At 38.7% G+C, this 27,981-nt stretch overlaps 1 long non-coding RNA gene across 17 annotated transcripts in view; it reads right to left on the reverse strand.

The window, feature by feature from the left end:
- The window catches only part of LOC111557781, an 863,046-nt gene that overhangs the window by 794,929 nt on the left and 40,136 nt on the right, over positions 1 to 27,981 (reverse strand). For 15 of the 17 annotated variants that reach the window (XR_006589515.1, XR_006589506.1, XR_006589516.1 and 12 more), the window contains exons 3-4: positions 15,473 to 15,564; positions 8,093 to 8,197 (exon numbers count right to left, since the gene is read on the reverse strand). This is a non-coding gene — a long non-coding RNA (uncharacterized LOC111557781). The remainder of the gene's footprint in view (positions 1 to 8,092; positions 8,198 to 15,472; positions 15,565 to 27,981) is intronic. The other 2 variants (XR_006589518.1, XR_006589519.1) reach the window with 1 other exon arrangement.

The raw sequence follows: 27,981 nt of genomic DNA on the forward strand, positions 1-27,981 counted from the left end.
AAAAAAAGAAAGAGACAGAGAAGGAAGCAATGAAAGAAAGCACACGATACATGCTCTCTCTCTTATTCCCCCCACTCCTCCCTCACCTTTGTTTTCAAAGCTGGCGGTGGGGCTGCTCTTGATGATGTCAACTGGTCAGAATCATTGGGAATGATCAAAGACTTTTTGAACATTAAGATAATATCTTCTCACCACAAAGGAAGACCTGCAACCTTCTCATCATATATTTCACACCATCTTTAGGGTAAAACGAAATGTTCTTAAAGACAAGTGATAGGTAGATGCATCTGGGAGTACGTATGGAGTTTGACTTGAGAGGAAATGAGGGGGTTGAGCATAATAGAAAGAAACAGGTAACACCAGAGAACATGCATGCATTATGTGAGTTCTTTTCCTACTGGAAAATCCTTGATCATTCAGCATACCAAGTTACTCTACAACAGAATTTCCTGGTTCATCTCTACCATATATATGGTATTCAGTATATTATATACAGCAATTTTATATGCTATGTCCTGATCCAAAAGAACCTATTTTTAACAATGGATTGTTGCACAGTGATTCTGCGCAAAGAAGGGAGGTGGGGATGAGATATTAATCCCCAGCTTGCAGACACTAAATACAAAGCATTTTCTATGGAGAATTTAGCTTTAGCCTAGTTCTGAACCTCATTTTTCTATTCCATTGTCTCTATGGCTCAATATTAGCTGATTTGGAAAATTTCTCTCTCTCCCTCCCTCTCTCTCTCTCTCTCTCTCTCTCTCTCATCTGTTTCCCCTGTGGTAAAAAATACATGGCACAAAATTTACCATTTTATTCATTTTTAAGTTCACACTTCAGTGGCATTAACTACATTCACATTATTGTACAACCTTCACCACCATCTCTCTCCAGAACTTTTTTCATCTTCCCAAACTGCCCAAACTTTCAACTTCCCAAACTTCCCAAACTTCCCAGACTAATGGAGTAAGTCTCCATTAAACACTTACTCCTCATTCCCTTCTCCTCTAGCCCCTGGTACCCACCAATCTACTTTCTGTCTCCATGAATTTGACTACTTTCTCTTGGTACCTCATATAACTAGAATCATAAAGCATTTGTCCTTGTATTACCTGCTTATTTCACTTAGCATAAGGTCCTCAAGGTTCATCCATGTTGCAGCATGTGTCAGAATTTCCTCCCTTTTTAGAAAGAATATTCCATTGTACGTATAAACCACATTTTGTTTATTCATTTATCCATGGATGCACACTTGGGTTTCTTCCACCTTTTGGCTATTGTGAATAACACGACGAACATGGGTGGACAAATATCTGTTCGAGTCCCTGCTATCAACTCCTCTGGATACATACCTAGCAGAAGAACGGCTAGATCAAATGGTAATTCTAGCTTTACTTTTTTGAGAAACTGCCACACTGTTTCCCGAAGCAGCCACACCACTTTACACCCACAGCAGCAATTCACAAGAATTTCTATTTCCCCACATCCTCCTCAACATTTATTATTTTCTGGACCACTGCTCTGCTGCCCAGTAGCTTGCTAGCTTCCCAGCAACTTCATCTTTTATTGTGCTTGAGAGCCTTTCCCCAACATTAACCAGATAGGACATCTCAGCTGATTCTTCTTTCTCAAGTTTTAAGAACTGGAAGGTAGATACAAAAAACAGGGAACCTTGTGAATCCAAACTCCCGGTTACTAACACTGAAACAACCTTCCGTGGTCTAAAAGTAGAAGTTCAGCTTTTATAGACTTGGTGAAAATAATTCTTAACCATAATCCAGCTGTCAGTGGGCAGGAATCTACTCTAAAAATCATTTCTACAGTGAAAAGAAGTGATCAAACTTGGAAGGAATGTTACAGGCAAGCAGTTCCTTGTTGGTGGCCATAAAACAGCAGGCCCTAGTACCACCTTCTCACTCATCTTTATGGCCACAGGCCCTGGACAGTGGGGAACCCACACTTGATATTTCATGTTACCCCTTGGTAGTGGCTTTACTGTCTACTCTATAGAACATACATACATTTAACACAACAAACAATGTGCTTTGGGTATTTTGCTGTATTTTTCTTATATTGTTAACAAAAACCAAATTATATGTATGTTTTATCCATACAATAGAGAGAACCACAGCTATTGTAGCAGTACCCGCCTTCCAAAAGTGGATGATAAAAAGCAAACTCCAATTTGCTTCCTCTTATACAGATGCCACTGAATCTTTGAGATCTTCAGACTTCCCTATTTCTTGCTCTACTTGTAGGGTCCTGTAGGAGCCACATTTTCCACAACTGTTCTCCTCATCCTACTGTGATACTGACTTGTTTTTTGAATGTTTACTTTTGAGAGAGAGAGAGAGAGAGAGAGAGAGAGAGTGAGTATGTGAGTGGGGGAGGAGCACAGAGAGAGAGGGAGACAGAATCCGAAGCAGGCTCTAGGCTCTAAGCTGTCAGCACAAGGCCTGACACAAGGCTTGAACTCACAAACCACGCGATTGTGACCTGAACCAAAGTCAGACACTTAACTTATTGAGCTACCCAGGCAACCCTATGATACTGACTTACAGTATCCAGTTTTTGCCTCCAATCCAGTACAGAGTTGTCTATGGTGAATTTTTCCTACCCATCTAAAAATGTATCAAAGTGACCTAGTGTACATACTCAAGGAAAAGAAAAGGCAAAGTGTTAGGTAAGGAAAGCCCTTTAAACTACGTCCTTCACAATTTAATGATGACCAACAGCAATAAGAATACCTGTGACTGGTGAAAGGGAACTAAGACGGTCTTCTGGTAGAGGGAAACTGATTGATATGTTGGCTGATAAAATTAGGAGGTATCCCCATGCACTGCACCTTAAAGAGGCATGTCAAATTAACACATCTAGCAACAGGTGAGGCCCACTCATCCTGCCAGCCAATGGCCAAGTCACAAAGGATTGGAAATACTCAAGAGGGGCAAACTTTCTCCGTGGCTAAAAGCATCCACACAAGACAACCCACAATATACTAAGAGGGATGGTGCCAGTCATCCTCCAACTAGTTCACCACATTCCTGCCTTCAGTTTATTGTCAACAGCAAAAGATTTTTCCAACGAGAATATGAGCAGATGTTACTCTTTCTTAAGCACCTATTATTATACAATGAATGTTATTTTACTGAATGAAATATTTTACTGCCCGCTCTATACACACCGTATAATTTAATCTGCCTATCACCTACTGGAAGCAAGTATCATCCTCCCCATTTTACAAGTGAAGAAACTGAGTCAGAAAGGTTATATAACTGGTCCAAAAGTAGAGGAAATGGTGGAACTTTTAGCCATTAAGCATGCAGATGTGAAAACAATGCCCCAAACTTCCACTAAACAAAATTCATGTAAACCTGGAGAAAATGATGTGTGAGCAGTACCCTGAATAACATAACATTCCAGCCCAGGAGTTGGCAAATTACAGCCCATGGACCAAATCCAGTTCACCATCTGTTTTTGTATGCCCCACAAACTAAGAATATTTTTTATATTGTTAAATGGTTGAAAGAAAAACCAAAAGAAGACTATTTCACAACACATAAAAATTAAATGAAATTCAAATTTTTGTATCCATAAATAAAGTTTTATTGGAACACAGCCATGCTTATTCATTTGCATGGTATCTTATGGCTGCATTTACACTTTAGTGGAAGAGTTGAGTACTTGGGAAAGAGAGACCTTATAGCTTGCAAACCTGAAATACTTACTATTTGCTTTTTTTACAGAAGAATTTTGCCGACCCCTGTCCTAGCCAACAGCCTCCTTTTCAAGGAAACATCTCATGCAATAAAGCCTGGACTATCACACTGACCAGAGCATAAATCAGTGTTCCCCAAATTTTCATTAAAGGTGTAACACCAGCAGATGTACCCCGAATACATGAATCTGTGACTGTACTAAGATAAATTTGACATCAATTATTCACTTTCCATAAGGATTCACTATAAGATGTGATTTCTCAGTGATTTTCATTAGAGTACTTCAGACAGGATTTGATTTACCAAACCTGATTTCATTCACTCTTTCATGAAATACACATTAGGTAAAATAAGGTACACCTGTTTTCCAACCTCAATCCAATACAAATCTATCTTGAATGTCATCCAAGGGAGGTTAATTTTCAAAGGACCAGAGGGACCTCATTATAACCACTGCTACTTCTGCCCCAGACACCCCACAGCAAAAACTTCCATGAGCAGCTTTCCACCCAGGTCCCAGCATACTCAGGCAGAGTGAAGTTAGCAAATCAGGAATTGGCTTCAGCCAGCTCTGAAAACAATGAGGTTCTGGGGAAAAGTATCAGCAGAGGAAATAAAATTGTCAGTGGGCCTTTTTACAGAAATAAAAGGATATGAGGTGGGTGAGACAATATAGAGGATAAAATTTAAGATACTCAAAATATCCCATTTCAAGGCCAGAGGAGACCTAAGACTGTTTTAGGGACACTTCAAGTATTCCTTTTGCTTAACACATGGAACTTGATGATAAGTATTCATTCTAGAACACTGAGCAAAGAAAAGTTTACCCATTAACTAATACAAATACAAAATAAATCCATGGACTCATGGGCCAAGATTGGCATATAAGATTAGTCCCTAGAGGGTTTTTTTTTTAATGTTTTTATTTATTTTTGAGAGAGAGACACAGAATGCAAGCAGGGGAGAGGCAGAGACAGAGGGAGACACAGAATCTGAAGCAGGCTCCAGGCTCTGAGCCATCAGCGCAGAGCCCAATATGGATGGGGCTTGAACTCACAAACTATGAGATCATGGCCTAAGCCGAAGTTGGACGCTTAACCAACTGAGCCACCAAGGTGCCCCAGTCCCTAGAGCGTTCTTAAATGAGAATAAGTTGCTTTGGGAAAATAAAATGCATCAGATTTTCAAATGGGTTCCTGGTTGAGTTTCGTTATTATGACTCAGGAGACATCCTCAATATATTTTTTGTATGTTAGAATTTCCTTGACCACCCTATTTAAAATTACAGTTTCTCCTAGTCATTCTTACTCCCTCTCTTGCCTTATTTTTCTCCCTAGCACCCATCACCATCTGACAACCTATATGTTGTAGTTATCCATTTGCTTATAATCTATCTCCTCCTTCTAGAATGTGAGCTCCATAACAGCAAGAATATTTTCTGTTTTGTCTATTGAATTCTCAGCCCAGTGTCTGACCCACTATATGTACTCAAAAAGTATTCCTGAAGGAATAAAATAATTTAAAGGGGGGTTCTTATCAAAATGCCAGAATAAATCTCCTTGATTTTGTGAAGTACCTGATGGAATGCTCACTTTCTCTCAAATGGTAGGAATGCTAAGATGATCTCTAGATCTTTGAATCATTAAAGACTAATTTCTCTCTGGCTACAATGTTTGCTTGCTTTATGCTACCAGCCAGAACCAAACAAATGACCACTGTTCAAAAAGTCAAGCACCTGACACTTCATAGGGACTTGACACATGCATGTGACTATCTGAATTACTGAATGAATAAATAAATGAATGAAACAGATGATAAGCAAATGAACTGGCATGCATTGGTCACTGATGACCAGCAAGAAGGTTCATTCTGCAAATTTAAATATTTAGTTTCCTTGATATTACTCCTTCCAGGTTCTCCTTGACCCCTTCTGATCTTTCCTTTGGTATCCTTTCTATAAAGATTATTTTCCTTTCCCTTTCCTTTAAATGAGGACATACTCTGTGGTTGCAAAATATGCTAGTATTTCACATGTTTTTCCACATCAAGTAACACTTAAAAGATGATGACATTTTTACAGCATATGGACAGGGGAATGAGAAAGATGCTTGTGGTTCAAGATTTCTGGGCCTGAGATTCTGATGGCCCCAGCCCTGCTCCGTGATTCCAGGACACCCAGCAGCAGCCCCAAAGTTAAATGAATCAACATGTTTGTATATATATATGAGACCTATCCAAGGCACACCACAAATACTGTGTCACAGCAACTGGGAAGCTATGTTCTCATCTTTTTCTACATCTCTCTGGTCAATCTTATTCACTCGCATTTTTAATCATCACCTAGAGACCAGTAACTCCCATATGTAACCTTCTTCTCCTAATATCCACCTCTTTCTTAACTCCCAGAATCCAGAATCACACAGACCACCAATGATTGGATACACTGTCAGAGTGTTCCACACCTGACTACATTCTCTATTTAAAGCACACTTCCTACCAGATTTCTCTCTCCTAGTGGCAATTAAGCCTGTGATCCAAACTAGAAACCTGGGAGTCATCTTTAGTCATTTCTCATCCTCCATATCCAACAATCTCCAGGACAGCCAAGCCATCCTCACTCTACATCAGCTGCCTCTCCTTTACTTCAACAAGCCCATGTTATCTTTCACCTGAACTATGCAAGTCTCCTAATGTGTCTTAGCTCTCCTCAACTATCCCTTCCAATCTGCTGATGGGCAGGATGGGCTGTCCTGGCTCATGAGACTTGTGCTCTTCTCTTCCCAACTCTGGTTTAGTGGCTTCAAATTAATAGCTTAAAATCTACCATGGTGGGAGTATTTACATCATGGAAATTGGCAAATGCTATCATCAAGACTTTTTTTTTTAATTTTTTTTTAATGTTTATTTTTGAGAGACAGAGACACACACACAGAGTATGAGCAAGGGAGGAGCAGAGAGAGGAAGACACAGAATCTGAAGGAAGCTCCAGGCTCTGAGCTGTCAGCACAGAGCCCAATGCGGGACTCGAACCCAGGAACCATGAGAACGTGACCTGAGCCGAAGTCGGACGCTTAACTGACTGAACCACCCAGGTGCCCCAAGATTTTTGTTTTCAAACAGGCAGTTGTTAAACATTTACTGGCATATCATTGCCTAAATGTATCCTCTACAGAGAATCATTTATTGGAAACAAAAATTTAGCCATGCCACACTTTGTTTAAACAGTCTTGTGATTCCTAATTTCTCATAAGATCAATCCAAGTTGTTAAAAGGTCATAGGAAGGCCCTCAAAGAGATCTACTGTCTCCCCCTATAGTCTTACCTGTTAATATCCCCCCTCCTTGACAGATGCCTTTGGCAACATTAAATTGCTTATAATCTCTCATATATCATGCTATTTCAAACTGCATGATTTTGCATAAACTATCCCGGAAGCTTGGATCTCTTCCCTTGCATTACCTTCCTTACTACGACTATCTCTTCACTCATAGTTTACCGTACAGACAGTAGTTTCTGCACAAATTCTTTCCTTCCTGATCACTCCTAAACTATGTTAACAATTCTCTTCTAGGCACTGCCAGTTCCCTCTTAAAATTTCTATCACTGCATTTACTACATTCTATTATGAGTCTCTATCTCCCCTCCCCTACCTCCTGGAAAGACACTGGGAAATTCTTGACAGCAAGGAGTATGTATATTCATCTTTGCACCCCGAGTTCCCAACAGTAACTCACAGATATTTTAAGCTCAACCTATATTTACTGTATGTATAGGTAAATGGACAAATAAAAGAATAAATACTAGATATGACTATAGTAATTTATAACACTTTGAATTATACTGAAACTGGAATTCATGCTTTCTAGTTTACTAACTGATATTCATTAATTATGTGGATGTAGGGGCTGTTAGATTTTAGCCACACTCGTACTGAATGTGCTTGCTGGAGGCTATTAAAAATATGCTCCTATGAAGATCATTCCCTTTTCTATATTGATCTATTTTCTATGCATCTGCCTTGACTATAGCAGACCTCCAAATAAACTGGCCACTCATTTACAATTAGAAAATGTGTATGATATTATCTGGAGAGTGGGAAAGTCGGGCAGGAGGCTTAAATAGACAGAAGGGTATTGGTAAACTTATGATTACCAGGGTCAACAGTATTTGTTTTCTTCCTTCCTAATAGCCAATTACTAAGAGGACTCTGTTTTAAAATGCATTATACAATATTGTCTCCAACAGGTTTTTAGAATGGTTTTCTCTTGTGTTATTTTTACATTAAAATGCAGTGAGACTCCTGTACATTAAGTACTACTGTGAGTTTTGAAATACTGTACTCTGGTTAGCAGGGGAGGTAAAACATTTATTACCGAGAGACAACATTTCTTGAATAACGTTGTCAAAGAGGAGAGATGAGAGCTTCCAGAGCTGCAGCTCAACCAGCAGTAGCTAAGACATTTAACGATATTCTTTTCCTAAAATAAATAAATAAATACATAAATACATACATAAGGCTTTTAGGAGATTTTGCAATAACAAAAAGAGCTTTCTTTTTTGTATCTTTCTTTTACTTAAAGGTCCCAAAGAAAGTACTAAAAGTAGTAATTCCATGGGTACGTGTTAGATATATTTATTAATATGGTATTTAAGTATTTGAGAGAATATTAGTACATGATAATGCAACTAAGCTCAAGGCCACAGAGAGAAGCCACTAATTAAATTTAGAATTGATAGGAGTTGGCCAATGTCAAGGAACAGTCATTGAGAGTATTTCGAAAAAGTCTGATGAAAGATTTTCTCTATCCACCCCCACACCACCACCACCACCAACAGTACCAGTAACCATCTGTATACCCACAGATATACCAAAAAGGTGACATTTTATTGCAAGCTTAACATTTTCTGAATCTGACTAAAACCACAAAAATTATGCTGAACTCCCCAAAAGAAATGAAGTTGTTTTTACTTTTTCTTCATCTCTCTCTTTTTGCCTGACTAGTAACAGGAAGTTCTTGGAAACTTCCCAGAGAATGGCTGGTCTTGTAAGAGTCCCAAACCAATCTTGTAGGTGCCAGAGTCTTGGCACATTTGAGGCGAGGGCTTTAGAAGCACCTGCATTGCCCCTTTCAACCAAACTTGCCATCACTAAGCTCAAGAAGTTCCCCTTGTTGTTATTAGTCATGGGTCTGAGTTGGGGGGAGGGAGTCATGCAGAAAGGTACAAAGCTACCCCAGCCAAATTTATACATTGATCATATAAGAAAATGTAGAAAATGCCTATTAAGTCTCTTCAACTTTGGAGTCAAACTGGACCCTTACTTGAACCCTGAGGTCAAGCTACAATATGTTCCCTATTCAGAATCTATCCTCTTGACAAATAAAATGTACAGAAGGAGGGAAAATTCATGGCATGGCACTTCATTATTTGTTATGAACAGATCCTTTTTTCACCTTGGAGCTCCTCAAGAATGATTTGTGAGGCAGCTCACTTCCATTCCTGCTTCAGTCTACACCAAGCAACCTTAAACCTTTGGGTCTATTCCTTCTCCTTCTCCATTCTGTGGTTAGAATTCTGAAGGAGTTGGAGACAACACAAGAACAACAGTGATTACTTGCAGGAATACCTCCCCCACTGCCTGGAGCTCAATGGGCTCTACCTGGTATTGTTCTGGACCTGCAGCTACACCAGGAAAATCACCAGACAGTGTGAGGGTTGCTAAGAGAAAAGAGACCCTCTAAAGTCATTGCAGGGGCTGTGATAGCCATAAAGATCAGGTAATTCACTGCATTCAAGGAAGGGAAGGGGCTTTGGCCACGTCGTGGTTGAGAGATTTTTGTTTTGCTCTTCTTTTTCTTCCTCCTGTTAGTTCCCTTAACTTCCCAGTCCCAACAGCAGCTGAAATTCTAAGGATGTAACTCCTCTCATTACACAAATGCATGGCTTTCCATGAAAGTACCCTAAGCCCACAAAATGGAGTCCTAATTCAAGCCATCAAAGTCTGCAGACCCATCATTAAATACTTTTCTGATTTAAAGTCCCATGGCTCTTTGGAACAAACATGCTCCTAGAAAAACATTATCAAATAATAGCTATAATTTCACATTAGTATAAATTAGTAAACTGATCAGTAGCTAATAAGACGTAACAATTATTGAGAGTTTATTTTGTGCCCAGGATTGTTTGAACTACTTTAGATGCAGTAGCTCATTGAATACTTAACAAAATCCTTTGTGTGGCAGTCATGGTTGTTGCTTTCCGAATTCTAAGTGATTATCTTAAGATACTCATTGCAATGCAATTCCTCTTTTCAGTGTTGATTTTGGCATGGGCATGTGACCAAAGACTATCTAATAAAATATGAAAGGAAGTCTGGGGAGGGGCTTTTAGAAATGATTTCTTACTCCTAAAAAGCATGTGCAAGAAAGAGACACCCTTTCTTCTGAGATCACATCAATATCCCTGGGTGTGATATCTGGACTTAATGCAAGCCACACTGCCACCATAAGATGGACCAGGGGAGAGAAAGAAAAAGAAATCTGAGTCCTGAGGGGCACTGCTGAGCCACTGATCATACTTCGCCAGAACCAAACTATCTCTCTGACTTCCACTTGTGTGAGATAATAAATTTCATTACTGTGTAGGCCAACATGAATTGGGGTTTCCTGTCAACTTTCAGCACAAGGCATCCCAACTGACACATATTGTACTTGATAAAATTGTCTTCTCTATTCTACAGGTGAAGACACTGAGGCTCATAAAGATAGAGTAAGTTTCCATGTCTCCCAAACTATACAATTTTGAAGCAGTGATTTGAACTAAGCATACAGACTTCCAAGCTCATACTCAAACCACCATGCCATGCTTTAAAAATATTACAGAAAAATAGTGTTAAAGGAAACAGTGGTCTGAGATAGGTTCCATGGGTAAATTAGAACAATATCAGGAGATTTTAGGGCGCTCTGAGCCACTGAGGCTCTGGGGTAATCAGATTGTTTGGTGCTCTTTTGAGAGTCCTACAAAGTTGTTTCAATAATTCAGTGCAGAAGTCAGTCCCTAAACCCAGCAGGCAGTTTTCCAGAGGCTTACAGCTCCCTGCTTCAGAGTGAAGCAGACAGACACGTAGAGAATTGACTATTAAAAAAAAGCATTTTTAAGAGAATAGCTATAGGGGCCTGGGTGGCTCAGTTGGTTGAGCATCCAACTTCGGCTCAGGTCACAATTTCGCAGCTGATGAGTTCGAACCCCTCGTGAGGCTCCGTGCTGAAGGCTCAGAGCCTGGAGCCTGCTTCAGAGTCTGTGTCTCCCTCTCTCTGACCCTTCCCCACTCATGCTCGGTCTTTCTCTGTCTCAAAAATAAACATTAAAAAAAAAAAGAAAAAAGAAAAAGATAATAGCTGTAAAATTGTATTGTTTTGGGGTGCCTGGGTGGTTCAGTCAGTTGAGCATCCAACTCTTGATTTGGACTCATGTCATGATCTCAGAGTCATGGGATCAAGCCCCACTTTGGGCTCAGTGCTAACCATGAAACCTGCTTAAGATTCTTTCTATCTCTCTCTCTCCCTCTCTCTCTCTCTCCCTCTGCCCCTCTCCCCTGCTCACTCACTCTCTCTAAAACAAAATTTCTTTAATTAAATAAAATAACTTTCCCTAAGGGCATAGCAAAGAGTAATTAATTCCAACAGAAAATGAATCTCTTCAGCCATTTTCCTCTTTCATGGTTCAGGCTAGTGAACAATCTCCCTCTCTGCCATTTCTCTGTCACTTAATTGCACGTACAATGAAGGCTTCTGATCTTTTATTTCTTCCCCATCAGCCTTGTTCAAGCCAATCATCTCCAAGGATGAGGAAACACAGCATCTTATTAAGGCTCCTGGAGAAGGAATGAAGTGCATCTCCTTCAATCAACTGGTGGTTTGTCTAGTATCTCTGACCATGAAACTGTAAGCAGATTGGTGCTGAAAGCAACATCTATCCTCATTTATTAATCAACCATTTAAATAAACTCTCCATCCTGGTGTTCAAGATCTTCCTCTCTATACAGGCATATATCTTTCAAGGTCATGAACTTAATATTGAAATTTTACCTATAAATGCCACAGATTTGTCACTGATTGTTTATTCACAGGGCATCTGTCCCCAAAGTAGTCAGGCTTCTCACAGCTACCAGACCAGACAGTATAGACCTGGTAGGACCCTGATGACAACCATGCAATTGTCTCCCTGACAGAATTATACAAGAATGACCCCAAGTATAACATCATTAAACATAGTAAGGAATTAGATTTTTTGCGGGGCAACGTGAGGCAATGGCTAATTGATAAACCCTTGCCTACCCATTTATAATTATTTTCTGTTAATTCCCAGTGTGTTAAATACTCATTTCCACAAATGCCTAATTGGACTCCAAAGGAAAAATTGGAGTTTTATAGATGTTTGTTACAAAAAAAGGTTTACTTCAAATTACTATTAAAAATGATACTTACTCTCATTTTAGAAGCATCCCTGCCTGAAGGAAAAGATGAGCTAGCCACATTATAGCCCTAAACCTAAGTCTATAAAGCAACTTTTCTCATAAATGGTCATTGAGAAGAATTTCTTCCCACATTATATGTCAAAGAGCTTTTTAAAGAACTGTTCCAAGTGAGAACATTTAGAAATGCACATGCCCACATCGTAGGAAAGCCATCAACACTCTTGCAGAGCCATATGCTTGCCCTCGAGGGACCCAAAACTATTCCATTATACCAGAAAGTCTGTGGAATGTAAATCCAGGGGCCTGAAATGCTGTATATTTTTCAAAAAGTACAAAGTGGAAGCCATTGAGTCCATGGATTCACCAAATGAATGGATTGTTTCATCTGCACAAATGAACTGTCAGAAACAATGGCCACATAACGCATTTGCTCCTGTTCCCCAAAGAGGAAAAAAAACATACCCCAAATAAAGCTACATCTTTTTATAAAACTTCAGCCAAAAGCACAAGAAAAAGAAAGGTTGATTTATACTCTAGAATCTGGATGCCTGAATTCAGACAGCATGGGCTACAAATATGCAGCTCATGTTTTTCTTAATACATATAAGGTATCTGCTCTCTGCCTTCAGAATGCAAATGGGCTCTACATCCACGCTTATTTGAACAAATTTGCAAAAGCACTTCTTATATTTTGTCTAGTTTTATCTTCTTATCACACTTTTTAAGTTCCTTTCTCCAAATTTTTTACCCCTAATACTTTGAGACAACTTCACCTTCCACTTTTACCCTCTCTCTTATTTTTAGATATGATCTTTCATTATGAAATATTCAAGATACACAGAAAGTTATTACAAATAATCTAAGAAACATCATTTGTCTTTACTTACCATTTTTGTCAAATATTGGCATTTTTTGAATTGGCCCAAATTTCTTTTAAGAAATTATTCTAAAATTGATGCTTCTTATCCATCAATCTCCAAAATTATTACACTTCTCCCTTTTATTAATGATCTATTCTCCTGAGGTCACCAATGTCCAAAATTTTGTATTTATGATTATTTCCTTCATATATACAGTACATAATATTATATAGCATTTTTTAAATAGTATGATACAGTACATATCTTTATGCAACTTGTTTCATTGGTTGTTTATGCAAAACATTCTCTTGAGCCTCATCAATATGTTACATGTGGCCCTGAGTTTTTCATTATAACCATATAGTACCCCGTGTATAAGAATGAGACACTTTGTCTGATTTCTTTCTGACAGTCATTGTGTACCTTTTCCGTCATTGTTTTCTGTCTTTCATCTATGATAACTTAGCACTTTTATGGACTGGATGTAGTGCTTCCTCTTTGAAAGGCCATCCCTTTCATCTTAGGCAGCAACAGAATATCTTTTGCCCCTGTCCGTTTTGGCCAATTACTCGTGTTTTTGTTTCCTTCTGGTTTATATGCATACTGTGTTATGAATGAGTCTTGGACTCTTATCCTCCTTTCCAAGCATTACATGTTTAGGCATATAGCTTTACGACTAACAGGAATATCAGAAGTCATAAACTTCTTTTCATAAACTATGACGTTAGCAAGGGGACAGGAATAGCTTGCTGCTGGTCGCACAACTGTTTAGTGAAGAGAAGAGCCAGGGACCCAGGTGTCCTGGATCTCTGTCCTTTCTTTTTTCCAGTACACCAAAACTGTGGCTCACCCACTCAACTGAACATCATTTGTTGTGTTATCAGTGGTTTCTCAACAGGACCAGGACATCTTACATCCTTCTCATCAGAGCAAACTAGACACTATGGGAATATACAAAAAGGGCTCATGCCTTCAGGGCCATTAAGGTGTACACACAGACCTGGAGCACCTGGGTGGCTCAGTCAGTTAAGTGTCCGACTCCTGGTTTCAGCTCAGGTCACGATCTCACAGTTCATGGGTTCAAGCCTGCACTAGACTCCATGCTGACAGCATGGAGCCTGCCTGGGATGCTCTTTCTCTGCCCCTCACCTACTCTGTCTCTTAAAATAAATAAACTTAAAAAAAATTTTTTTTAAACTGTACACAACAAGACTAAAGACAAATGAAAACATTACAGGCAACTAAATGAACCTAGGTCTGATTAAGTTTCAATAGTGAAGGCAGTAATTTATCAATCTGTACATATATATATATGTATATATATATATGTGTATATATATATGCATACACACACACATATATATATATATACATATATATATATATATATATATATATATATGTATATATATATATACTTTTTATGAACCACTGAGAGTAAGTTGGAGACATCACAACACTTTACTATACAGTATATCCTTGTGTATTTCTTAGGAACAAGGACATTCTCTTACATAGCTACAAAATTATCAAAACCCATTTTAGCATTGATACAATGCTTATATCTAATCCACAATCTATGTTAAAATGTTCCCAAAAGTCCTAATGATGTTCTTTACAGCTTTCCTCCCCTCTACCCAAGTATAGGATCCAACCAACTCAGGTCATACATAAAACTGTATAATTTATAAGAAAAAAAATTTTTTTTCTGAGCTGTTTTTGATTCACCCATTTGTATAACAGTTACTGAAGATCTGTAGAGAGAGATCTCTGCTCTCCACAGACTCAAGCCACATGGTGGAGGATGGATGAGGTAACATCTCATTTTTAATAGATTATTACCAGCACTGAGACAGAGATAATCACCAGATGCTACACTGTGAAGAACCTTCTAGGAAGAGGTTACCCTGAAGCTTGGATTTCAAGGAGTAGAAGAGAGTGGTAACAGCTTTCCTGGCCAAAGTGGCATATGCTAAAACAAAATGAATCATAGCCTATTTAGAGGAGAGCAAGGAGCTCAGTAGTTCAACAGAGTAGGGGCTATGTGTGTATATGTGGCTATATGTGTGTGGCAACACCTGTGTGTGTGTGTGTGTGTGTGTGTGTGTGTGTGTGTGTGTGTGTTTGGCAAGACTTGGTGTTCAGTGGAAATGGAACTAGGTATAGGCTACATCACAATAGACCTTATATGTCACAGCGAAATGTGATCCTGAAAACAATGGATAATTGTTGGAGAAATTTAAGCAGGGGGCCAATAAGATATAATTTGATTTCCCTTGTCTAAAAGATCAGTCTGGCTGCAGCACTATACATGAGCATTGTATCAACAGAAGTAATAAATAAGAGCTTGAACTAGACCAATAATAATACTGCATGGATTTAAAATATTTTAAAGAAGGACAGTGGGTAGAACTTACAAACTGATGGATGGGAGATGGTGGCTGGCGGTGAGAGGGAAGAGACGGTCCAGAAAGAGTTCTCTGAGTCCCAGAATGGGTCTGGACTCATTCTACAAAGAAACACAGATAAAGTCTATGATTTCAGGCCATTGGAGCTTATTCTCCTAATAGTTTCTCTATACTCTTTGGAAACATGGAAAAAGTACATATTCCTGAGTCCTGCCCACACAGTTCCCTGATTCTTGCACACAGGCCTCCTTGTCTTCTAGAGGAGACTTGGTCTGGTCTTAGTCCATGCTCCCTGGGTGATCTGGCCATTTTCCTTCTTGCAGCTATTTCGCCATGCCTCTTAACGTAAGTAAGTAGTGCACCACCTTCCTTTCATTACTGCTCAGGTCTCATGCATCATTCTGCCACCTACTGCTGCTCAACTTTATAAATAATGTGCCCATAAATGTTCCATATTTGGTGTACAATATTGCTTAGGGTGCTTATCCTTCCCCATCTGCAAACCAATATGCCCTTTTTGAATGCATTTCTTAGCCAACAGCTTAAAGATCTGCAAGTCCCTTATTAAGTTCAGCAATGAGCTCATCTATTCAAGACCATTTCTATGCCTCAAGGCTGTAATGATGCATCGTCCCTCTTAAGTCAGTTGGTTTTGCTTCTCAATCTTCGAATCTTCCCCAATAACATCAGCTTAGGTAAATTTATCTTCTTCTCTCGTCTTTATTATTGAGAAGAATATTATCATCTAATTTCAAAATACAAGTTTACAAGTTTAACACTATGTTATGGAGGTGGGAAAGGACAAGATGTCCAAAGAAGATGAAATGGAATTAAGAATCCATCTTCAATCTTTTCTGCTAATACATATGTATGTTTCTTTAAATCTCAGCAGATTTCCTTCTGTCTTTCCACTTTTATTTTCATGTAGGCTATGTCTCCAGATTTCTTTCTTTCTTTCTTATTCTTAGTATCACTAACATCTAGCATATCTAACTTCTGATTGGGCTCTCAAAACCATTTATTTTTGTTCACTAAATGCCCAGTTCTACTGATTATTTCAAATTATCTTGATTGTTTTCCTTTTGAGAAAGATGATGCTTTTTTTAAGAAAGTTTTATTTATTTTGGGAGAGATAGTGAGCACTAGTGAGTGGGGGAGGGGCAGAGAGAGAGACTCCCAAGCAGGCCCTGGACTGATAGTGCAGCGCCTGACACAGGGCTTGAACTCCCAAACCGTGAAATCATGATCTGAGCTGAAACCAAGAGTTAGATGCTTAACCAACCGAGACACCCAGGCGCCCCAGAAGATGATGCTTGATAAAGAGAAAATAGAAATGATAGGGATGCTTGTCCGAAGGATCATTTTTAGAAAATGAAGGTGGTATCTTGTTCTCTGCCTTCTGTGTGAATCAGTCTTTGTCGGGGCTATCTTCCAATGTACCACTTACTAGCCTGAATAGATGACAGCATTACTGAGATGCACTGGATAAGTCCCTTCTTTCTTCTACATCCTACCACACTACCACATTCCATAACTCCTCTTAGTTTCCACTGACCCTTCTGTTTCAAAATATTTTCCTCGCGTATTCCTTGAGGTCTTCCTAGACACCTTTCCTCGATGGCAAAGCATGGTTGGTAAATCTTCACTATGTTTGTTACTTCTTTCTCCATATCCTTCCCATTTCAGTATGATAGTAGAGATGAACATAAATAGGCCTCTACACCAAAAAGTACTGATTAATATTGTTCCTGACTCCTTACTATTTCATTCCTGTTGGTTGACATGTCATAATGTGTGTCTTCAGAAGGAAACTGTGGCTGTGACTGTGACCACAAGGATCAGCCCTAGATCCTTGGCCAGTATCCAGGATGATGACTGAATCCTCAAAATCAGACATAGGTAAAAATAATGAGTACAACTTTTGCCCCTACAATAAAGTAGTTTGGGATGTACATAGAGATATATAGAAATGTTCATCAAAGGGTTCTTTGTTATAATAAAATTTTAGAATAAAAGGCCAACATTAAAAGATGAATTGACTCAATAAATTATGGAAAATAATAATTTGAGGAATTTGGGAAGTCACTGAAATGTTTAAGCAGAGAGTCATCTTCCTGGATTTTCATTTTAGAAAGACAACCCTTTGCTAAAGAAGAGAATAATTTGGAGAGAGGCAAGAATTGGAAAGTGAGTAATACCGGTAGCCTGGATTACGGTGATAGAAGTGAATATAAAGAGACATACTTGAGAACCTTGAGAAGAAAGAACTGGAAGGACATCATGATTGATTAGATGTGGAAGTTGAGAGAAAAGTTCCCACCAGTCAGACATTAATCATACCACTTTAAGGTCTTTCCACACCTTTTTCTCTTCAGGGCCCTTCATGTGTGAACCTATGTCACTCACAGCACAGCCTTAGGAAATATTATCAAACAGAAAAGTCTCTCTTCAGGGTCCCTGGTCTCCCTTTGCTGCGCCCTAGCCTCCCTCCTTCATCTTCTCTGCCTCCTTCAAATTTAGACACCAGTGTTCTCTGGTGTTGGTGGAGTCTGAGAAATCAAGATCGGGAGTCAAGCAGACTCGATTTTTAATTCACTCCTGCCATTTTCAACTATGATACTGGGCAAGTTGTTAACTCATTAAGCCTGTTTGTATTTTTATAAACTAACATAATAGTGCATACCCCATAAGAGTACAATAAGTAAAACACATCATACATATAAATCACCTAGCAGTGTGCATGGCATAGAAGAAGTACTCAAAAAATAATTGTTATTAATGTAACATCCAAGGAAAAAGAATAATTTTAATTTATATCTTTACATTGTTTAAAGTCAGATGGTTTCTTCTTTGTATTTGTTTTTCACTCTTGCCTCTAATGATGAAATGATAGACTTTGGCTATGAAAATTAAAAGAAATTTGTGGCAAAAGCCTAAGGTGGAAACCGGGCCCATTCAATACTTTATCATCTCCTCTCCAGCAACTACCTCCTCACCTTTGCAGACACAATCTAGAAGCACAGTCCTATAAACAAGAGAACTCTATCCCTGCTCTTCATGCTTCTGCGTTGTGTTCTCACCAAACTGCTGCATCTGAGTGGGATATTTCAAAGAATCCATTTCCTCCTGGCTAAGCAACCATGGGCAAGATACCTAAATGTTCTAAGCCTCAAGGGTTTTTGTTTTTTTTTTTTTTAGGTTTTTTTTTTGTTTTTTTTTTTTTAATCTGCATTCTGAAAACAACAGTACCAAAAAGAGATATTAGATATTAGATAATGGACAATTGGGTAAGTCAAAGACTTAGCATGGGGTATGGAATGTAATAATAAATGTTTGCATTGTTATTAGTAGTATTATCTCTTTTAACTGCGTTCTATGGCTTCTCTCTCCACTTTCTCTACTGACACATATATTCTGACAATACGCATTTCACATTATTGAGTATTCACCTTGTGTAAACCTTCCCAAATATACACTAAAATATTGTAATTCCACAAGTAGCTACTTGTTGAAGAAACTTGTGATTTATAAGTTTTTGTCCTTCTATTACTAGTATTCTCTTTATCTAGGCTTTTAATTTGGTACGGTTTCTCTTCTAAGATTTGCTATCTCCTTTTTCATTATGATCATGCTTTCCTTAGCCCTTGATCAAAAGTATAAGAGCCACTTAAAAATTCTTGTCTGATTGTGCCAACTTCCGAACATCTTGGGATCAGTCTCCAGTGACCTTTTTTTTTTTTTTTTTCCCCACTCCGTCTTGGGAAGGGCTTATATTTCCCTGTTTCTTCATATGTAAAGTAACCTTGGTTGTGCCTTGGATATTAAAAAGATGTTATAGAGACACTGGGTTCAGTTATGTTTCCCTAAAGCATATAAACTTTTAAAAATGGAAGCATTAATTATATAGCAAAATACTATGGGACAAAATGGATTTTTTTCCCTCTCCCTTCATCTCCTTCCCCACCATAACGCATACTCAACTCCTTTTGGGACCAGGAACAGACCAAGCTAGGGTTAAAAAGTAAGTCAAGGGGCGCCTTGGTGGCTCAGTCGGTTAAGCGGCCGACTTCAGCTCAGGTCACGATCTTGCGGTCCGTGAGTTCGAGCCCCGCGTCGGGCTCTGGGCTGATGGCTCAGAGCCTGGAGCCTGCTTCCGATTCTGTGTCTCCCTCTCTCTCTGACCCTCCCCCGTTCATGCTCTGTCTCTCTCTGTCTCAAAAATAAATAAAACGTTTAAAAAAATTAAAAAAAAAAAAAAGTAAGTCAAGCTAGGGCGCCTGGGTGGCTCAGTCGGTTAAGCATCCAACTTCAGCTCAGGTCATGATCTCATGGTCCACGGGTTTGAGCTCTGCATCAGGCTCTGTGCTGACAGCTCAAAGCCTGGAGCCTGCTTCAGATTCTGTGTCTCCCTCTCTCTGCCCCTCCCTGCTTATGCCCAGTTTCTCTCTCTCTCTCAAAAATAAATAAACATTTAAAAAAATAAAAATAAATTTAAAAAAGCAAAGCAGGTAATATTTGACTGAATTCGAATTTCAAACTCTGGAATACAATTTTTTTTTAGCCTTAGGCTACCTGGGGTCTTCTCTGAGCATGTATGGTTCAAGAGTCAACCAGAGATTTGCAAGAGTTTAAATAAAGAATTTAAAGCTTCTCCTTTCTGGGATTTTCCTCTCCTACTTTCCAGATACAATGATCACCAAGGACTCCTCTGGCCTTCCAAGCTAACAGGACTGAGGTTTTGTATCTGAGCTTTCAGCTGTTCCAAGTACTGCCAACGGACTGCAGCCTGCCCTCAGGCTAAAAGCTCAGAACAATGGGAAACTCAACCAAGTTGCTACAGAGATTTCCGTTGACTATCTGCCGGCTTTTCCTTACTCTTAGTGCCTTCATATATCTGCAGTTTGTGTTTTGTCCACAATTCATTATTTTTACCTCTGAGAGTACTGGTCTGGCAGGAGCTGTGCAGGCTTGCTGGAAGTAAATTCCCTGGTATTAGTTATATCTCTCAAATAGAATAAAAATCTATAATAAAGTTTTTAAAAAGAAATAAAAATAATCCAAATATTACCAGTGTAAATATTCACGTTTTCCCTTCCCGTAGTTCTAGCCACTTCTTGTGCATGAATGTACTTTTAATTAGTTCATAAAATTCATATTTAAATTCCTATACTGTTGGCCCAAGTCTGTCATTTTGACTTCTATGTTGTATTCTCTGTAACACAGATCATGATGGGCTTTTTTGCTCCTATTTTACAAATAAAGAAATACAGGTCTGCATAGTATAAGTACTTTTCCAAGAGAGCACAGCCAACCAAGAATTAGAATGCAGATAGATATTCTGATCTTACACTGGCTCTTCTAACACTGAAGTTCAAATACACACACACATACACACACATACACACACACACACACACCCCACAAAATTCTCCTTTTCTGACATTCACAGAAGAGGTTAGAATCCTGTGCTTATTTCATTCTAAAATTTATAGTCATGCTTATGTGTTTCTTGAGACATGAAGATAAGAGAAATCCAACAGGACAAATTTGACTCTCATTTTAAGTACTTGAAATTCATTTTCCAAAATCTCCTTAACTTTCCCAAACATTACAAAGTAACTTCTTTATAAAGTTAACTTGACTGCTGTTTCCTTACCTGTCCGTGTCTGGTATCAAATTTCCAAAAACTAATATACTTCATGCTTCCTACACACAAGCGAATTCCAGACAGAGTAGTCAGCGCCCACACATGGGGGATGGATTCCCAGCAGGGTGGATGTGTCTTGGATTTGTGCTTTTTTTTTTTTTAATGTGTGGGATTTGGAAAAAGAATGTTGAAAATGTCTTTTTCCCCATAACAGTTTAGGATTCTAAGTCATGTAGAACTGAGACAGCTATTTGCCATGCAATATAAACACCAGTACCACGGCAGCCCATACCCTTCGCCAATCTGACTCTGCCTTGAAAATCTCCTTCATTTGGAGATGCTGGTTCAAGATTTTATTACCCCTGAGACTTCTTTGTAAAGAAACACACCCTTTGCTTCCCTGTGTGGTTTGGTAGACCACCTCCATCAGGGGGAGTCAGGCTGTCGAATAGTTAGCTACCAGGGAGACGAGAGGTTCTTTCGAGGAGAGGTTCTCTGCAGGTCTTCCTTGCTATTTTTAACCTACTCTCATTTGAAATCTCTTACAAGAAATTCTATACACATATCAGGCTGTGAGGTTCTGAGAACAATGGTCCTATCTTATTCTAACATCCTTTGGACTTTACAATGTTCTGTATACACCAGATACTCCGTAACTAACCAGATTCAGTTGAAATACAAAACGTAGAAAATTTTGAATATACTCTCTAACATTCTTTTAGATTGTAAGACGTGAAAAGTCCTCTATTTTACAAATCTGACTGAAAAATGCTTATAAAACAAGAATAAGAGCTTATACTAAAACTTTATTTCTGTAGAAGTCCTTATCAATGCACCTTAGATATCTAAGGCCAAACACAGCACCAAGAATACTGCCTTAAAGGAAACACTTTGTGGTTTGACACCTCAGCAATTTCCAGTGGGGAAAAAAAAGAGAGCAAGACTTCACCAAATACATACTCATATGCTGAAAGAAATTTAAAGTTATTTGACAAGTTAATGCCATAAACAGTTTTGAAGCAAAGGGGACCATAAAAGCAGATACAAATAATACACTGTCATTCTAAAATAATATCAATGCCCAGGGAGAGCAGGTCCTAATAACATGATTCCTGAAATACCTTCCTAGGGACAAAATACTAGCAGTCAAATAACTTCAGGAAGCCAAATTTACTATAACTTTCTGTTGGAGATTCACAGTGTACATTATCATACTACAGGCTTCAAGGAGTTTCACTTATTTAATCTGAGATTGCTGATATATTTTATTTCGTGAGGCAGTGTGAGAAGGTAAGACAGAATCTGTATCTGGGCAGCACAGACTCTGATCCTACTTCAGTTACTTATTTGTGTAAACTTCAGCGACCGATTTTATCTTAGAGTACTTCAGTTTCATCATCTGTAAGATGGGAAAGAGTCTTCACCTCAGGAGATGTTACATTAAAAGCTAAAATAGGTATTATTTAGCAACTTCCTCATAAAGTGCCTGCCACACATTTCGCACTTGGGAGATGATAGCTTCTATTGCTCCTGTTGTTTTTCTTACTCTTCTTTCCCTGCCCACTCCTTTTCCTCCGCTTCCTCTTTCTCCTCCTCCTCTTCCCCTCTTCTTCTTCCTCTTCCTCCTCTTTTCCTTCTTTGTATATTATTCTTAGTCCTCTCAAATGAACAGTGGCATACTTACTTTGGTTTAATGGGTTGTCTGTCAGTGACTGATTTAATCAAATTTTGCTTGCCTCAAGATAACAGTCAATCCCAACTCTTACATATATTTCAGTGGAATTCAACAAGAGAAAAATACACAAGCCCATTTTCATTCTTCCTGACTGGTAAGCTAACAACGAATGAGAGGTAACACGAGTGGGAAATGCAACTATTTTTTCAATTACTCCGGCACATCAGCACACACTCTCTCTTGATTAAATGTTTTCCTTTGATACAGGTCATTAGCTCTTAAGGCCTATATATATATTCTTTTCTGAAGAATCACAAATTCCTTACAGGCAGGGACCATTCATTCCATCAACGTATACTGACAGTCTACTGGATTGTAAGGTGATGTGGATGCACTTATTCGGTGTACCAATAAACAGGGAAGGGTGTTCAAAAATGCTTGTGAACAAAATCAATATTCATAATAATACTATTTACTGGATTTGCCATCTACAAAGTCATGCTCTAAGGGTGCACTTCATTTGTATTTCCTGAGGTGAAAATCAGCAAGTTCAGTCCATTCTTATCATGCACTGATCTCAAGAATCTTCACCACAGCCGCAAAAAAAGTGAACTATGTGAGGTAGAGGATATGTGAATTAGACTGATTATGCTAACCATTTCTAAGTATATATACTTATATATTTATAAACAGCACGTTGTACACCTTAAATATACACATTTTTATTTGTCAATCATACTTCAATAAAGCTGGAAAAACTGAAAATAAAAAGAAGTTATATAGAAAGTGCTATAAGATATGGGAGAAACATGTACTAATGAGATGAAGAGAAGGGAAGACAAAGGTACTGAGCCATAAGAACAGATGAGACATGATGGAGGAAATTTCATTTTTTTCTTTACAGATATGATTTGCATGTGAATATACTGGGAAGGTTGTTATGGCCTGAATTGTGGCCCCCAAAATTCATATGTTGAGGTCCCAACCACTAGTATGCAGAATGTAACCATGCTGCATATAAGTTCTTTAAGGAGGTGACTGAGTTAAAATGAGGCCTTTAGGATAGGGCCCTAATCCAACATAACAGATGTTCTTATAAGAAGAGAAAGAGTCACAGGGATGAGGGTCCACAGAGGAGAGACCATGTGAGGACACTGAGAGAAGGCAGTCATCTTTAAGCCAAGGAGAGAGGTCTCACCAGAAACCAAACCTGACAGAATATAGATCTTAGTTAGACTTTCAGCTTCCAGAACGGTGAGAAAGTACATTTCTGTTGTTTAAGCCACCCAGTCTGAGGTATTTTGTTACTGCAGTCCTAGCAAGCTAATAGAGGGGATCTATCATATGAAGTGATAATCATGACCAAAAACACACAGGGAAGAAACTCAAGGGAATTAAAAAATAAAAAATAAATAAATAAAATAAAATAAAACAAAAACCACAGTGACAGAAATATATTCTTATTTCCCCAGAGTATTAAGAATATAGTGAGAGATCCGCTAAACTAATACAACTTGGGTCTAAATGACAAAGGACATAAATTCAAGACTGAAGGATATGGACTTTATCCAGTGAAAATCAGGAAGCCACTGAAAGCTTCTGAGGAACAGAATAACATGATCAGACTAAGATTTAAGGAATTAATGTAGCAGCAGAGCATAGGATGGTTTGCAATGGGGAAGACAAGGTGAGAAAGCAAGTTTGAAAGCTATAGCAAAAATGCAGGAAAGAGGTCAAGGGAATCCGAGTGACAACAAGAATTAACAGGAGGAGACAGAAACGAAGTATTATGGAAACAGCAGTAATAGAACTGATGTAAAAAAAAAAATTCTCAAAACTATCCAATTGGCTGAACTTAGCTTTAAAACATACTGCTTTTTTTTTCTTTTTGAATTACACAAATCCTTAAAACATGGGATTGGTTTCAACCCATTGTAGTTAAGTCCTCTTGCAGGGTCATTACTTGGGTGTAATTTTCCCTCCTCGATTTGCTTTTTGAGAGGGAACAAAAGAGAAAGGGCGTCTGAGTCCTCAATTCCATAGTTCTGAACGCTTTCTCCCTGCAAAGCTAAACATCTGCTTCCCATCAGGCACAGGTGTGGCTGGGTTCTGCAGCATGGCCCGGGGATGAGACGCAGGAGACGAAGTCTAGCATCTCATTCATCAGGAGCTTCCCGACAATCTTCCAACCGTGGACACAGTACCTCGAATGACACCTCCCACCTCCCACTGTGGGCCTGACAGTGACTGGGTTTGAGACCTGGGAGTATTATTCTTGTCCACCTTCCAAGTGGCTCCTTAGAGATCTCATCAACTTACAGACCCTCTCTTCAAAATAGAGAAGTAAATCTTGAGGGTGGAAAAGGAAAAGAATTCCATTTGCAATGCAACTTAAGAGCATCTCTAGCTAGCCATTCATTCCAAGAGTGATTAGTATAAAGTTGCTGTACAAAATCAAGGGAGGACAACAAGGGAGAGAAAAAATAAACTCTAATAGGAAATGCAGTATCCTGAAGTGAATTTTATTTACTTTTTCAGCAGCAATGAGCAGTCACAAAGCTGCAAGGTTATTTCATCTCTACCATTCACATAAAAGTATTTCAGATTGAAAGGGAATACTGACTCATTAACAATGAACCACTGGGGATAGGCAACTACTTCTACCCACCACAAGCCTAAAGAATCACTCCCATACTCCACCCTGTTCAATAGGCGATTTGGGAGAAAAATACATTTCCCTGAAGGCTTTTGGTTGAGCAAGTGATTACTTAATCAATCAAATCTGCAAATATTTATTGAATGCCTAACATGAGCCATGCTAGGTGGTAAAGAGGCAGTGGGAAACAAAAGAGATAAAGATCCCAGCTGTCTTGGCACCTACATTTCAGAGGGTGATGTAAATACATAGTATGTTAAATGGTGACAAGTGATATGTTAAAAAATGATAAGAATAAGGCTGGGGAGAGCTGGGTCACGTTTTTATACAGGGTTTTCGGAGTATTCCTCACTGACAAGAGAAAGTTGTAAATGATAAAGCAAAGGAAGGATCTTGGAGAAGAGTATGCCAAGGAGATGGGGAAGCAAAGGTAAAAGCCAAGAGCATGCCTGGTGGGCTCAAGGAGCAGTAAGGAAAGTGCGGCTGGAGTCAAGTGGAAGAGAGGTTGAAAAGTGGGTGATAAGGTACTGAGAGCTCAGATCACAAGGATATTATGGGACACTGGGCTTTTACACTGAAGAAGATGGACAGCCTCAGAGTGAGCAAAGGGCATAGCATCACTGGTGTTTTAACAGGATGGGCTGCCTGCTGTGCTGAAGATAGACTGCGCATGACTTAGTAGTGGCAAAAGTATCCTAAAATTCATGACTGTTATATATGGCAGATGCACGAAAAGCAATGCAAAACAAAAAGGGTTTTGAGCAAGTATAACTTCAGTCAAAGCATAGCTTTCAAGGCAATCTGCAGAAATTTCCTCAAAGTGAAACTCTCAAAGTCTGAAAAGAAGACCTATCCTTGTGCTTCAGCATTTCTTACTACTGCATTTCCTAAGTTTGGTGAGCCACGTTCTGCTCTTCTCTCCTTTAGTAAATGGCTTACTCTTCATTTTGCTTAGCTTTTGGAAAGCAGTTTGCATTTTTTGAAAGTCAAGGTTTTTTGGGGCGTTTTTTTTGTTTTTTTTTTTGTTGTTTTTTTTTTTTTTTTTTTGGCACAGTAAGTGCTGAGTAACAGATTTCAGAACATCTGGGCAACCCTGATCAGACTATGATTTCATATCCCATAGGCTTGTTGTGATTAGGGAAGGCGGAGGGAAACCGGTGTGTCCCAAGTACATGGGTGATACCTAATTTTGAAGAAAAAAAATGTTATATCATCACATAGAACATCTGGTGGAATTCAAGATTAAGTTACAAATGGTTCTGAAGGCCAATTATTAGACAAATGATGCCCACAAATGAAACTAGGCTGTGGTTTCACTACCTGGTAAAATTTTACTGATTGCTCTAAAACTTATCATGGGATCCTTAATTTGTATTACATTTACACTGAACTAAAAGGGAAGACAGCAGTTTCTTGTTTAGAGTGAAACGGAAGTAAAAAGTGTAGGAGAAATGATAGAAGGAGGACTAATTACTTCCCATATCTATGTTGATCTCCCGTTAAGGAAATGTAATGTGTCATATTTGAAACCCAAGTACCTGAATAATATTACTAATAACAATAGTAATAGCAACAGCTATTATTTATTGTGCCAAGCATTTTACAAGCATTATCTCATTTCTTCCTTAGGTACTATTATTGTCCCCATTTATCAATTCAGTAAGCTGAGGCTGAGAAGTTTAGGAAACTTGCTGGGGTTCAAACAAACTAAGCTGTGAAGCCAAATTTCAAACTAAGATATCGTAATCCTTAGCTGCTACTTTTTTTTTAAGTTTATTTACTTATTTTGAGAGAGAGGGAGAAGGAGAATGCATGTGAGCAGGAGAAGGGCAGAGAGAGAAGGACAGAGTTCTAAGCAGGCTCCCTGCTGTCAGAGTAGAGCCTGACATGGGGCTCAATCCCACAAACCATGAGATCATGGCCTGAGCCAAAACCAAGAGTCAGACCCTTAACCGACTGAGCCACCCAGGTGCCCCTATATTTGTCTTTTTAAAAAAAATAGCTTTTGCAAGGAACATAACCACTTCTAAGGGGAAAGTGGACATATTTTTCAATTTGCATATTTAGCCAAAATGTTAAGTTTAACTTCTACTCTTTATGTTTACTGCTTGTCTGGGGAGAATGTCATAATCATATCTGTCACATGGCTATTCTAAGGTTGACAAGAAGAAATGGATCTAAAAGACTTTTGGAACTGTAAAGCTCATTTCAAATGTTAGTTACTATAATAATTTAAAGTTTCAACCTCCATCATCTCTTAGAAATACAGATTTTAAGTGAAGTTTTCTTCAAGTGAGGCATAGCTCAACAAAATCTTCACTCAAGTAGAAAGAGCTTGGCTAAAAACTAAACCACGCTCATTTCTATTGATACTCACTTTCATGGCAATAAGATTCTCATTTCTTATCACTACCATGTTGTGATACTGTGATTTATGAGAAATATATATTTGGTCTTTGTCCCTGTTTCCAGCACAAAGCTCCTATGACTCTTGGGATTTCCTAAGTGATTAGAGTGGGGAACATACCACGTTATTCATA

The sequence above is a fragment of the Felis catus genome, chromosome E1, assembly GCF_018350175.1.
Source record: "Felis catus isolate Fca126 chromosome E1, F.catus_Fca126_mat1.0, whole genome shotgun sequence".
Lineage (NCBI taxonomy): Eukaryota > Metazoa > Chordata > Mammalia > Carnivora > Felidae > Felis > Felis catus.